Genomic DNA, 13,867 nt, shown 5'->3' with positions numbered 1-13,867 from the left:
GGGCTGCCTTAGAATGTGGTTTTTGAGTATTTGGGTGAGGTAACTTTATTAACCAAGTGAACGGTCAAAGGTGATTGTTATTTTTGTCCATTGAAAATATAATGTTACTATTGTCAAAACTATACTATGCAGAGGCTACAGATATAGAAGACAATCATGTACTTTTTGCAAAATATATTATAGTGTTTTGTCCCTTCTTCTTTAGAATGTTGCACCTAATATATCACAATAATCCTTTAAGCCTGCAATATAAAACTGCTTTTGCCTCTTTGGTTTTACTTAAATTAAAAAAGAATAGTAGACAATAATATTCATTGAATCATGTGAGTGTCCCCACTTAAAGAGACACTGAATGCTTTTAAAAAATCTCATGAAAACAAAACTACTCAACTTCAGTAACATAAAACATCACTGTGTATAAAAGCACTTATCCAATATGTGAAAAATTGACATAAGTGCAGCCATTTTAAAATAGAGCTTGAACAGCCATTTCAAAGGAGTCCCTTGTATATCTTGTTCCTTGAACCTTTAGGGTGTTTGAAATGAGGAAAATTTCTTTTGTACTGAGCTAAACCAACAATGTCTTACAACCGTTTGCAAAGCTAACAGGAAAGCAGATATCTTGATCCCAAGGACTGATGATTGTAGACATTCTTTTGAATCAGTATCCAGCTGGAAATGACTAAAGCATAACCTAGCTTGTTAACACGAATAGAAATTATTTTCTTTTATTCTTGTAGTTATTAACCTTCCTTTTCTCATAAAACCACTTTGCCTTCACCCTGTAATCAAGACACAATTTGAGTTTCTGCCTGAACCTGTGACCACAAATTGCAACTCTTTGATCTCAAATAAATACTTGTCACCTCTCAGTTTGGCTTTTTTTTTATTATTTTTTTTTTTTTAGTTTAACAATTAGTAAACAGAAAATCCAAATGCATGCAATGGTTTGTGCCTTATTTGGTTATTTTAATTTTTTAAACACTTTTTATTGGACATTGTACCAATTATTTTATTTTGTCTTTTTAAAGTCAGCTAAAGAAAGGAAAGGAATGTATATACTGAGCAAGTATTTATTAACAATTTCCCTGACAATTCTAATTGGTTCCCAGTCTAAAAAGAAACAAATAAAATAAAAAGCCCAGTGACTTATTTAAGAAGACTAAGATTAAATCAGACACACACAAAAAACACAGCCACTACAGACCTGAGTGTTCATGCATACATGAAAAGAGGAAGAGGAAAGAATCACCACCAGTTTTTAAGTCATATCTCTTTGAATTTAGAATTCTCAGAATTTAGAATTTATAGAAATAATGACATACTGATCTTGTCTAACAGAGAATAAAAATTTCTTGACACAAGGAATTTTCATTCTTGATTCTTTAGATTGATTAATGATAAATATCATAGATAAACAATATCTTTTATAAATAGATATAAACATTCTATGCAATGCTTATATCTACCTCTATAAAAATATATTCTTAAATTATTTATATGAAGCATAAAATAAATTTCTACAGCCTAAGGAAAGGAAAGGATGACATTACTACAGTAAATAATCTTGACTTCCTATTGTATGTAAAGTACAGGTCTTTCGATTTTGAGAAAGGTGGTCCTGTTCTTTGCTTATCTACACTTTATACCTCAAGGGAGGGATAACAATATACACAGAGGAAGGACTCCCAGTGCAGAATGCTAAGGGCAGAAGTTCAAGGTGCAATCGGACACAAAGGAGGGGTTCATAGTCTCACTATGGTGGTTCAGAGGAGAGCAAACCATAAGTCAGGAAAGTAGGGTGAGTTTTCTCCAAATCCTTCTATTGTTGATATAAGACTCCTACCATATGTCATGAGACTATATATAATGAACATCTTGTTTAAAAAAGAGGGGAGCATGATGTGGTCTCAGCATTAAAAGAGTGAAACAGGCAAAGTCTATTGAACAATCGTGTCTCTTGTCCACTCTTCACTATTATTTAGATACATGTTTGAAATTTTTAACAGAAATTTTCTAGCTCATGTTTTTCTATTATCTCAATTTTACCAGATATAGGAAAAATTAAAATCTTCTAAAATGTTGCAGAAGTGCTATATGCAAAGAAACAGACACTGATGTTTCAGATCAGTCAATTACATAAAATCTCTTATCTCTGTGTTACTTCAGAAAAGATAGAGTCTCTGTAAACTCCAGTTTGGATCTGCTCTAAATGAAAATATCTACTTAAATGTTGATGAGTATTTGAAAAAGAGATAATACCTCTGAAAAAATTTTTATTCAATTATAATACCTATATTACTGTATTATTATTATTTCTATTTTTATTATGTATGATTATTCTTCTGCAGGCAAAATTAACAAGGATGGATATTGAAACCCAAGAATAGATAAAAAGGGAAATATTTAGAGCCAGGTAAATCAGTCCTTACAGTGGCAGGAATCACTGTCAACGTCATACTCAGGATGACAGCCTACCTGTGCCCATGCTATTCCTTTGTCTAAAGCTCTGGATGTTCCTTTGTAGCATTTAATAGAATTTATAATTATAAACATATGTGATGGCTTGATTAATAACACTGTCCTTCCTAGCTTCCATCAATGTAAAGATCACAAATATTTTCCTATTTGTGAAATTTACAGTGTGTTTGGTACACTGTAAATCCTCAAAATATATTTAAATAAAGTCGCTGAATAAAAGATTAGAAAATGATTTCATAAGTTAACAGAATTCTAATTATTTCTCAAAAGTGAAAATTCTCACATTTTTACATGTTATGAGAGAAAATTATGTGATGCATAGTGTATTTCCAAGTACCTGAGGAAAGAAAATGCCATGCTAAGAACCATTCAGACACATGACCTACAGTAGAGATCCCACAACAAGATCAACATTCCTGTTCTCTAGCTTCATGACATTGATGTATAAAGAATAATTTTCTAGTTCACTATTTTACATAGAAAGTATAATTACCTAAGTACTTAAGTAATTAAGTAAGTATTATTACTTACACATAAAGTATAGACTGGCTAATATAAAGTAAGCCTTATATAAATCAAACTTTCATAGTTGAAAACTATTTTACTCTAACTTTTGAGGAATGGTTCAGGGAAAAAAATAAGTTGATTGTGAGTTTTCCAAATAGGTGAGAAAATTAAAATGTGTTATAGAAATTAAAAACAAGTTATTAAAATTTTATTAGAAGCTATACCATTACTGCTGATTTAGGCAACTTTAATAATCTATAGCTTTTTGTGTTCTGAATAAGCAAATGATGCTCGATAGTTCATACAAACTTCCTATATCTGCTTATGTATAATTACCCACTAGTATTCCAGTCCCTGGTTAGACTCCAGGGTGCTGAAAAGGTCAGGTTTATTCCCTGCTAGTGTTCTGGGTCCTGTGGAAAATTGGAATGATTTGGAATTGCAGCGTTTTTTTCTTTTCCACTCAAAGACTTATCCAAATAGAAGAATAAAGTAGAGAGACCGTGTTATTAGTCATCAGCAGATCAAGGGTAAAAATCCAATTTATATAAATTATTAGAAGCATTAACCTTGGGTAAGTTAATTTTTCTGGCCTTCGTCATATTATATGACATAATATTAAGTGCCCTACCAACAGTCAACCTTACAGAGAACAGTAAGGAAAATGAAGTCTGCTAACTGTGAAAACTGTATAGGAGCTACATAATATCCAATGTTTTATTATTTAACATGATGGGAACAGCGAATGGAATTGGGGTAAAATATGTCTAAAACTCAATTACCAACAGAAAATCAGAACATTGGATGATCAACCATCAGGTATTCTAGATTTGACCCCGATTTGGAATTAAATATTGATACAGAAAAGTTTAATTTGTGAAAAGACTTACTTATTTTCTGGTATTTAAAACATAAACGCACATACATACAACACAAAAGATTCTAAAAATCTGATTTTTATTAAACAGTATCAAAAACTAAAATTTTTCAAATAGTCTAAAAGGAAACTTTACCACTGTTTCCTACAAGAGTATTTATGACATTCATTAAACGACGCAGATGTCAGCTGCCAGATTTTATTAGGATTAAGTCAGAATCATACAGAAATCCACTGTATGATTCTGAATATCTACCACTCCTATCAATTAAACTAGAAACAACTACCTATTTTTGGAGAAGCGGCTGACATTGCCATATAAAGCCATTAACTGGATACTGTCATGCATTTGTAGAAAATTAAAAAAAAATAAAATAAAAACACAATACCTCAGATGGTATGATTGGTGCACTGAACTAATAAAGGGTGTGCTTTTTATTCTGGCCTACTGTTTATTAATTGAGGCATGTGCTCTTACAGGAGAAAAATATCAATTTTTGAACTTTACTACTCTAAACTGCATCTATTTCTTATGCTGACTGAATGCTAAAGATCATGGAACATGTTGCAAATGAGAGTTACATATTGGTGCATCTAGGGACTGTAGGCAGAAGCATGGGACAATAACAGGATTTATTTCCAATATGGTATGATAATGATGGTATGATGGTGATCATATTGTGACTTGGTCCAAGATAGAACCTTGTCAAAACTCTGGAAATGAGAGACTGTTTCAGAAATTCCTATGTTGGAAACATTTTCTCTAGTGGATAGTCATCTATGGAAAGACAGAGAAATGAAGTTCTCTTGTTGGGTTTGCTTTCGAGATATTTCTGTTAAGTTATTTTAGAATAATGGCTACATGTAGATCTTTAGAGCCATGACATCGTTAATGAGCCTTATGTATACAGGGCATATTTCTTTGTCATCTGGAAAAAGAAAGTATTATCAGCCTTTGGGGGCTATAAAATTTAATCAAGCTTTAATTGATGTTTTAAGGTCCTATAAAATTTCCCTTAATCAAGATTTCACATAAAAAATTGTAATAGATTTTTATAAACTACTATCTCTCAGCCAGATATACCAAAAGACAACTTTGAGAATAACTCATTGCCTTGATTTAGTGCAGTTATTTTTCCTAATCTAAGATAATTTTATTTTTCATTACTTGGAAAATAAATATTGAATTTAGAGAGGGAGCATGAAAGATAAATTAATATTTATCTGTAATCTTCACCTGTATTTTTTGTTATTAAAATATAAAATTGAGGATGGAGAAAACTGAGACCAAAAAAAAACAAAAAACACCAAAACCCTGAATTTGTGAAGGTGGATCAACACGAATAAATCATATATTAACACAGACATAAAATATAAAAGCATCTGTAAACCATAAGCTTGAAAATCAAAACCCAGCGTGGTAAACAAAAAATAATGTTATTTTCCTCTTCTTCTCAAAATGCCCACATCTTAATCCCTGGAATCTGTAACCTTGATGCCTTGTGTAATCCCTGAATGTTATGTCACTTGGAAAAATGTTATTTTGCAGATATGACTAAATTAAGTATTTTGAGATGGAGAAATTATCCTAGATTATCAGGATGGAATCAAAGTTAACAAGAGGTTCCTAAAGAGAGTCAAGGGTGGAGACTGGCTGTGGAAGAGTAGAACTAGGATGGTACAACCTGAGAGAGACTGCAGGCTCCCACAGCTTGAAGCTGGGCAACTGTACTAGAAAACACAGGGAAACAGACACTCCCCAGAGCATTTGGGTGAAACGTGTCCTCCCAGCACCTTGGCTGAGATTCATGCCAGACTTCTTACCTCCAAAACTGTAGGTAAGCCTCCTACACTGGTGTAAGCCACCAACTTTGCACTCATTTGTAACTGAAGCCATAGGAAACTAATGCACCCCACTCAGTCGCTGTTATTAGAAAGCAGACTTAGAAAGTAAATATAAAACCATGCCTAAACAGAACTACAAAATTATAAACAGTGTTGAAAAAACTATTGGTTGTTTGCCTGTTCAAATAGTGTAGCGACGCTGAATTGATAGTAAAACCAAAAATATGGACAATTATACATTTGAATGGTTTAAAAAGGTTTACCAATACATTCACTATCCATTTAGTAAAAATGTTTACTTTATAACCTCAATTTATAAACTGAGCAAATAGTTAAACTAAAAGCAGGCCAGGAGTACAGGAGTTCTGATGAAGTGGGAAGTGCCCTGAACCCCAAATCCAAACATTTCAATACTCACTCTGTCCCCAACTACCAGCTTTATAAACCCAGATAGATAATTTAACTTTCTTAGTACTGTTTTTTTTTTAATCTGTAAGGTGCGGCTATTTCCCTGAAGAATCAATATCTAATGCATGTGTGAAAAGCAGCAAGGAAGAGTGACACATGGTTGAAAGATGTTAAGCACACAATGTGAGACATTTTTACACTAAATGTGATACACAAAATCCTCCACACTCAAATTTTTTTCCCTCATTGTTCACTCTCACTTACTTTTTCTTTTACTTTTGGAGGCAAGAAAATTGCTTTCATCTTGAAAATATTTTCTAAAAATTACAGAATATCTCATCAATTTTGTCATGTTTTTTTTCAAGAAGGTGCCAGGAGTCGACTTAGGTACACATTGGAGACCCACCTGCTCAGATGCATAAGCAAAGAACTGATGTCTGGGGTCTCTTTAGGAACAGCTGCTGCTCTCCACAGCCCGTTCCTAACTGCTGGCTGGCATCTCCCCAGCAACTTTAAGCCTAAATCTTGAAAACAGGTACTACTCAGGCACAGCCCACAGATCTTCTGCCCCAAATGTCCAACTTTTCTTGGCTGCTGTGGCTCAGTGGATTGAGTGCAGGTCTGCAAAACAAATGATCACTGATTTGATTCCCAGTCAGAGCACAGGCCTGGGTTGAGGGCCAGGTCTGCAGTGAAGGGGGTGGGGCGCGTGCGAGAGGCAGCCACACATTGATGTTTCTCTCCCTCTCTTTTTCCCTCCCTTCCCCTCTGTCTAAAAATAAATATATGAAATCTTTTTTAAAAAGTCCAACCTTTAAGCAACCTGCTCCAACCCTTTTATCTATGTATCACATGCAAGTATCAAGTAAAACTTGAAATGCAAATGTAAAGACTTGGGAGAAGCATCCGTTCAAGGCTAGGGGAGGGGTTAGTAAAGGGTAAAAGGGGCTAAATGATGTGGTGACAAAAGAAGATTTGACTCTGGGTGGTGGGCACACAGTACAATACACAGATGTTGTATCATATAATTGTACACTTGAAACCTATGTATTTAATTAACCAATGTCACCTCAGTATATTTAATTAAAATAATAAAATTTTAAAACTGTAATAGGAAAATACAAATAAATGAGAAAATTAATTCTTAAAAGTATAATAAATATAAAGACTCACTACACTCTTTGCCCCAGGTATTCATCAGACTTTTATTCAGTATAACTTTGTGCCAAGCATTTGGTCAGGTAATAGGAGAAATTCAAAGCTGAACTCCTATTACATATAGATGCTTGTATCCACTTCCAGTTTTTAACTGGCCCCATGTGCTATTGACTTCCACATCTCTAAGTCTAACCACTTCTTCCAAGTAAAGTTAATACATTTAACGGCTGATTGGTCATCTTCAAAATCCCAATGTATCTAAACTATATCTAAACATGTCATTCATATTTTAACAACTCTTCTAACATTTATTTATGGCAGAATAATATATGTGAAATGATCATACCAAATGCCTCTGAGCTATAACTAGTGTAGTACAAAATGTAAAGTATATAAATACACATATATGTATATACACATATTCAGTGTGGCAGAAGTAAGGCCTGCTTGAGTGAGGTTGGTAGGGTAATAATATGGGTGTAATAATTTACAGTATTAATTGGAATATTTCACCTACTATGTCACATGGTGTGCTTGAGTGTGATATTGTTATGTTATAGAATTGCATGCTTATTAGTTTATAATAAAAGATTTTGTAATAAAAAAAAGAGTGTTATTTGTGTCAGGTCCTCTATGTATATTTTTAACCAAGCTCTGGCCAGTTTCATTTTTTAAAAAGAATTTGCCTGACTGACTTTTCACCAGTCTGCCCTGGCATTCTTCAAATGATATCAGAATCACTTGGGGCAATGAGTGACTGTGTGCACACTCCATAATATTTTCTACATGTCCAGCCCAGTTCATTATCGTTGCCGCTGCAGTGATGGACCCCAGTCTTGGTCAACATGGCATAGTACTCTTTCAGATTTCCTCAGGGCTGGTCATTTGTTGGCAAGAATGACCAGTTTCACTTTGTCTCCTCTGATCATCTGCAGTCTGTTTGTACCCCAGCACCTATTTTCCACTTTTCATAACAAGTTGGAGCCTAGAGTTGATCAACTCCAGTGACCTTTTCATCTTCTTTGCAGCTACCAGCTTCCTGCCTTAGGTGCAGATCGGCCCCCAACTAAGACAGGCCACAAAGATGGCTGGGGGGCTAGAAAGTAACATTTTGTTTTGTGTAAAGCCTTATCACATGGAGAGGCTTTCTATTTGCCTCTCTTTATTAATATCAATTTGGGGAGGATGGCCAGTTGGGTTACCCCTCTTTTCAGGGTAATCATATGTAACAAGCTAGATAAATATTGTATCCCATTCTGCCTGGACACACAGTGCTCATGCATTGAGCACGGGAGATAACCTAGATCTAGCAAGGAAGAAGTCCTTTTCCTCCCTCATCTTATGGCTAAGGATGGATACCTAATAAACTGACCGTGGTTATTATTCCAACTTGAAGAGACATATGGTCTAAAAGACCAAAACCATATTTTTGTAAAAAGCAGAGGTGAAAGACAAAAAAAATTAAGAAAGAATACTGATGATGCTTGAAAAGTTTTAGTATATTCTTAATAGTTGAAGTGATTTGTTTTTATTTTAAGATCTAGTCATAATTACTTGTTCCTGGTGAGTGAGGTATTGATCACAGATAACAGCATAGCCTGATGAAAAAATATTTAGAACATAAATTATAAAAAAGATAAAATAATTGAAGAGAGAGAGAAATAAAAGAAATATGTAAGAGTAGAATCAAGAAGAGAGAATATATCATGTAGAAGGACTTAGGTTAACATAACAAAAAACTAAGCCAAATTTTTCAGAGCACATTAGGTAAACGAACAAAAAAACCTTTAGAGGATATATTTTTAAGAGTTTCAGAAAGACTTCAGACAGAATTAATAAGGGCATTATGTAAATAATAGTAAGGACCATGAAAAAAGGGAATGGCAACCAAGCATAGAACTGTGGTATGAGTAGTCTATGGAAGAATGAAGATCTGTGTATCTAGGAGAAAGACGAATCTATTAACATTCTAAACAGACACTATAATTTTCCATTATTTATGAGTTATACATATGAAATATACAATTTATAGCTTATTGCTTATATTCATGCTTGAATTAACTCTAGAGTAATTTGCATATAATTCTCATTACAGGGTATGGATTCAATCTTTGTCAACAATTTCTTAGGTTTAGTGAATTTATGAATTAAAGATTCCTGGCTGGTACTGATACATAATATATATGCAGGAGTTAATATATACATATGCTGGGAATTAGTGGCCCCTATCTATTATCAGCACAACTCTGGTGCCAGAATTTAGCAACTCATGCAAAATGATTTTTAAAAATTATTTCTATTAAGTTTTATGTCATTGCACCACTACACACCAAATCATGCCTACTAGTAATTCTGTGTCTTTCCACAACTTTCTTACCCAAGTTCAGCTGCTTTAATTCTAGAATATATCTTTAATTTGTCTTTTTGTATCCATGCTAAGTGTTGACATCTTAGTTCAAGCCCTGATGTCTGTGTCAAACTCTTCATGGGTTCTCTTCCTTGAGTTCAATTCACATTCAACATCTTTTTTTATTCTTAATAACTTTAGCGTTAGAGTGGGAGAGGGAGAGAAAAATTGAACATTCCAACTAGTCACACATTCAGTTGTTGCTTCTTGTCTGTGCCCTGAGTGGGGATCAAACCTGCAACATCAGGACTGTGTCTAATCAACTGAGTTATCTGGCCAGGGCTCGATGTACTTCTATGTTCTGATCATGAAGTTCTATCAAAATAAAAATATGGTGGTTCCTTTTCTTTGTTTTAAACCTTCTAGAAAATGCACTCATTTTCTACAGAAAACAGAACAAGTGTCTTGTTATATGTAGAATAGCCCTTAAGAGGTAGCTCATTTGGAACTCTTTCACATCCAAAATATTTATTTTCCTTCCTAAACTCTTAAATTGTGATCCTTCAGAGGCTCTGAATTTCTTGGGATTTCACTGAAGTTCCATATTGATTTATGCACCCATGCTTTGCAGATATGGCTTCCTTTGTTGTATCTCCACTCCTTTCCTACCCCCCCCCAAGTTGTTTTAAATACTCAATTTCTATTACTAAAAGTTAATGTCAGTTATTCCCTACTACATTAAGCCTCGCTGGGGGCTGTCCGACCCACCATCCCCACCCACCTTTCCAGCTTCTTAGACCCTCACCATTGCACTGACATTCTCCTCTCATTTCTATAGCATATCTGTAACCTAGGTTTGCGTAAGTTTGAACATTGTGCATTCTGCTTATATAAGATTAAATATATTTGATTACGAGCTCCTTATGATTTGTCCACTGAAACACAACCTGACATGCAGTAGGGGTTCAGAAAAAATTGCTTAATTACGTTAAACAGGTTTAGTAATCTACAGACTTGTAGGTAATTGCCTAATAGAAAGCTCCAGTTGAAGTTGTTATTGTGTATAGCAGCAGTTAAACACTTCTAAACATCCATTACATGTATTTTCTACGTACTATGTCAGTCCATCTGCTATACAATTATCACCCTTTTAGGCTGCAAACACCTGGAATTAATTTAGTCTTGGATTACTGTGACAATTTCAAACTCCTTTTCCTTGGTACATTATGAGCAATTGAGGAAATTACAGGCTGTTTTAATACTTGATATTCCACGGAGAATTTCTGAAAAAGCTGACAATTTGGAACCTAAAATTCCCTGGTGAGAGTTTAACCATGAAACCATCAAATATTGCGAGAACTTCATCTGCCCTATGTACCCTGATTCTAAAATTAATGTCTAAGAGACAATTTTACTACCAATTGGTGCTTTGTTGACATACAAGTCAATGTTTCTCAAAGTGTGATTATTGGGGCATCTAAATCTGATTCCTGAGGGTTTCCTCTTAAAAATGTAGATTCACATATCCTACCCCAACCTGCTCATGCTCTGTCAGGAAGGAATCTGAAAGTCTGATTTTCTTTCTTATAACAGTTACTCTAAGCAATTACTATAAAACCTAAGTAACATAATAAAACCTGACAGCTGTTGCAGAGACAGGGATGACTCACCTGGAGTTGAACCCTCCACAGCCACACTCATAGCAGTATTTGAATTCTCTGTCTCTAAGCATGTTACATGGGGGGCTCTTAATAATTAAGAGTTGTAGTTACTATTTTTCTATACTATGACAATGTCAATTCTGGGGGAAACTCAGAGTCCAAGTAATAATCTTTTTAAAGAACTGTATTGAGTTGCCATTTTAATGAAATGCGGTATTTCCATTGTGTAAATAAGTACCCACTGTCACTATATGCAGTATACAATAAATAGTATATATAATTGGGAAGACAGGAATCTGTGTTAACTTTTTGATTGTTAGATAGATATAATCACTATGGTTCATTTCAAAGAGGTAGAGGCCATGCTTACTCCACTTACAAAAGCAATTGACCTTGTCTATCTTACAGAATTTATGTAACTGTTGTTTTTGTAATTTCTGCAATAATAGTACACATGTGATAAGATACAAATTATTAAAGTAAAAGGGCTACAGGGCTACTAATCTTTCCATTCTATTATTAAAAAAATGACTCTGACTTTTGGATCACTTCTGTCTTTTCCCCTCCCTTTGTCTTTAAGTTTGACCCAAAGTGGAAAGTCTATTGGACATTTCTTAATCAAACAAAAAGAGGGTGAGAAAAGAATGGTGGAAAAGAACAAGAACTGGAAACCACTATTCAGAGGTTGGGTAGGCTGTGATTTAACAAAAGGCATTCTGGGGGAAAAACAGAGATGATGTGAGTCTGGAACTACTAAGGCCTTACTATTACCTGGGGATTATATATTTCATTCATTTTATCCAAAAATAAAAGATATGATTATTTTCAAACTTTTCTTATCATGTGGAATCTTTTCTTTTAACTGCAATTCTGCTCTCGCATTTAAATAAGTGGGTAACAACTTCATGCATTTCACACCCCCTTGGTTAAAAATCTTGTGAGTAAAGGAAGCAATGTGTGAAAAGCCTTCGGAACTTTGCCCTGAATAAAGCACAAGTAAAATTCAGCAATGCTATATATTAAAGTTATTTTTCTTCATTTTTTTGATTCTCCCATAATCTTGTTTCAAGTATATTTCTGCTACATTGTTCCCTCATATTGACACAACATTTAAAGAATAGGAGTATTTTTCTATTTTATTTTACAATGTATTGGTTTCACATCAGTAAGTATAACTGGCAACCTAAAACTATGTGTGATTATCCCCTTTCAGCCATATTTCACAAAATATTGTTTGTGAATATTTTCTTAGAAATCATTCACCTATGGCAGCCCACTCAGGCACCATCTAAACTCCCTTCTATTCATGAAGAGCAACAAACCTGAAATTTAATTCTGATTATTTTTGTGAAAACACACTGAGGCGTTGTGATTGCTTGTCTGTTTCACCACTTTGCTTTCTAATAAGACAAGAAAATAACAAATTTTACTCAGTTTGTTTGGATTTGCAAGATTTGTTTTTTCACAACCATCAATAAATTGTATTCAAAATTTGTTTTGACAAATACTATATACGTTTGTTGTTTTCCACATCACTTTTCTTGTCAAGCTTTATGGGATCTCATTCTCAGGTAAAATAAACATTTATTACATTTACTCAATTTATCTTAAAGTTTGTTGGAGCATGGGAATTAGTTTTTAAACATTTTATCATGAAAGTAAGCAAAAAATAACAACTTAATAGCATAAGATCTAACCAAGGGACTATTAAAAGCAGAGTTCAGAACCTCTTAGGAACATACCATTGTGTAGTTTGGCATACAATGTTTGTGTGTAGCAAAATGTTTTGTATTTATATCACATTTTAAAAGAGATACTTAAAGAAATTTTTCTTATATATAATATATTTATTTAATGATTATATTTTTCAGATTGTTTTTCTATGTAAGAAATCTGAGAACCTCTGTTACTAGGGGAAGAATTCATCCCAGATAAACGAAGGAGAATGTCTGAAGTGCCCCTCTGCACTGCTGTCCTGTCTAGAAATACATGGAGCGGTGTCTTGTAAGTCTTGCTGCTCTCAAGTTCTCCATTTCCCCCGAAACATAAACTGCCTTGGATGTTCTTTACCTGATAATTGAGTAATTGTGTTACCCTTTCTCCGGGACTGAATTAACACGTCTTAAGTTTTATCTCTTTGTAGCTGACACCATGAGAATGAATATAACATGTGCAACACTACATGGTTTCCCAGAGCTCTTCACCTACAGCCTGGGCTCATTTGGGAGTGGGCTTTACTCTCTGTTAACATGATTAATGTGCCAGAGAGCATACTAAATAAACAGTGTCAAATGTTATCCTGGCCAGGCAGGCACATTGCCCACTATTCTGGTTAGAGAGACACATTTTTGGACTCCAGCACCCCAGTTCTATAAGCTGCTAAGGACAAATAACAGAACTTCTCTATGCCTCCATTTCTTATGCTTCATATGCAAAAAACAATAGCACTCCACTTTTGTGGATACTGAGAGTATTGATGAAATAAATCTTGAATACTTTCCACATAGAAATCAGAAAATAGTGAATTCTGGATGTAATTATTGCTAATATTATAGTTCACGTCTAACGTTTACTCTATCACCC

The 13,867-nt window shown here is 34.2% G+C and overlaps 1 protein-coding gene and 1 pseudogene across 2 annotated transcripts in view; both read right to left on the bottom strand.

Moving 5' to 3' along the window:
* CDH12 (cadherin 12) overlaps positions 1 to 13,867 on the bottom strand; it is a 225,216-nt gene that overhangs the window by 193,284 nt on the left and 18,065 nt on the right. The window lies entirely within an intron of this gene.
* Positions 7,941 to 11,324, bottom strand: LOC129074517 (60S ribosomal protein L30-like; annotated as a pseudogene).

This window comes from Pteronotus mesoamericanus, unplaced genomic scaffold (assembly GCF_021234165.1).
Source record: "Pteronotus mesoamericanus isolate MK-2021 breed Mesoamerican mustached bat unplaced genomic scaffold, CSHL_Meso_final contig_50, whole genome shotgun sequence".
NCBI lineage: Eukaryota > Metazoa > Chordata > Mammalia > Chiroptera > Mormoopidae > Pteronotus > Pteronotus mesoamericanus.
Note: the sequence above shows the minus strand (reverse complement) of the source record. Positions and strands in the feature narration are given on the sequence as shown.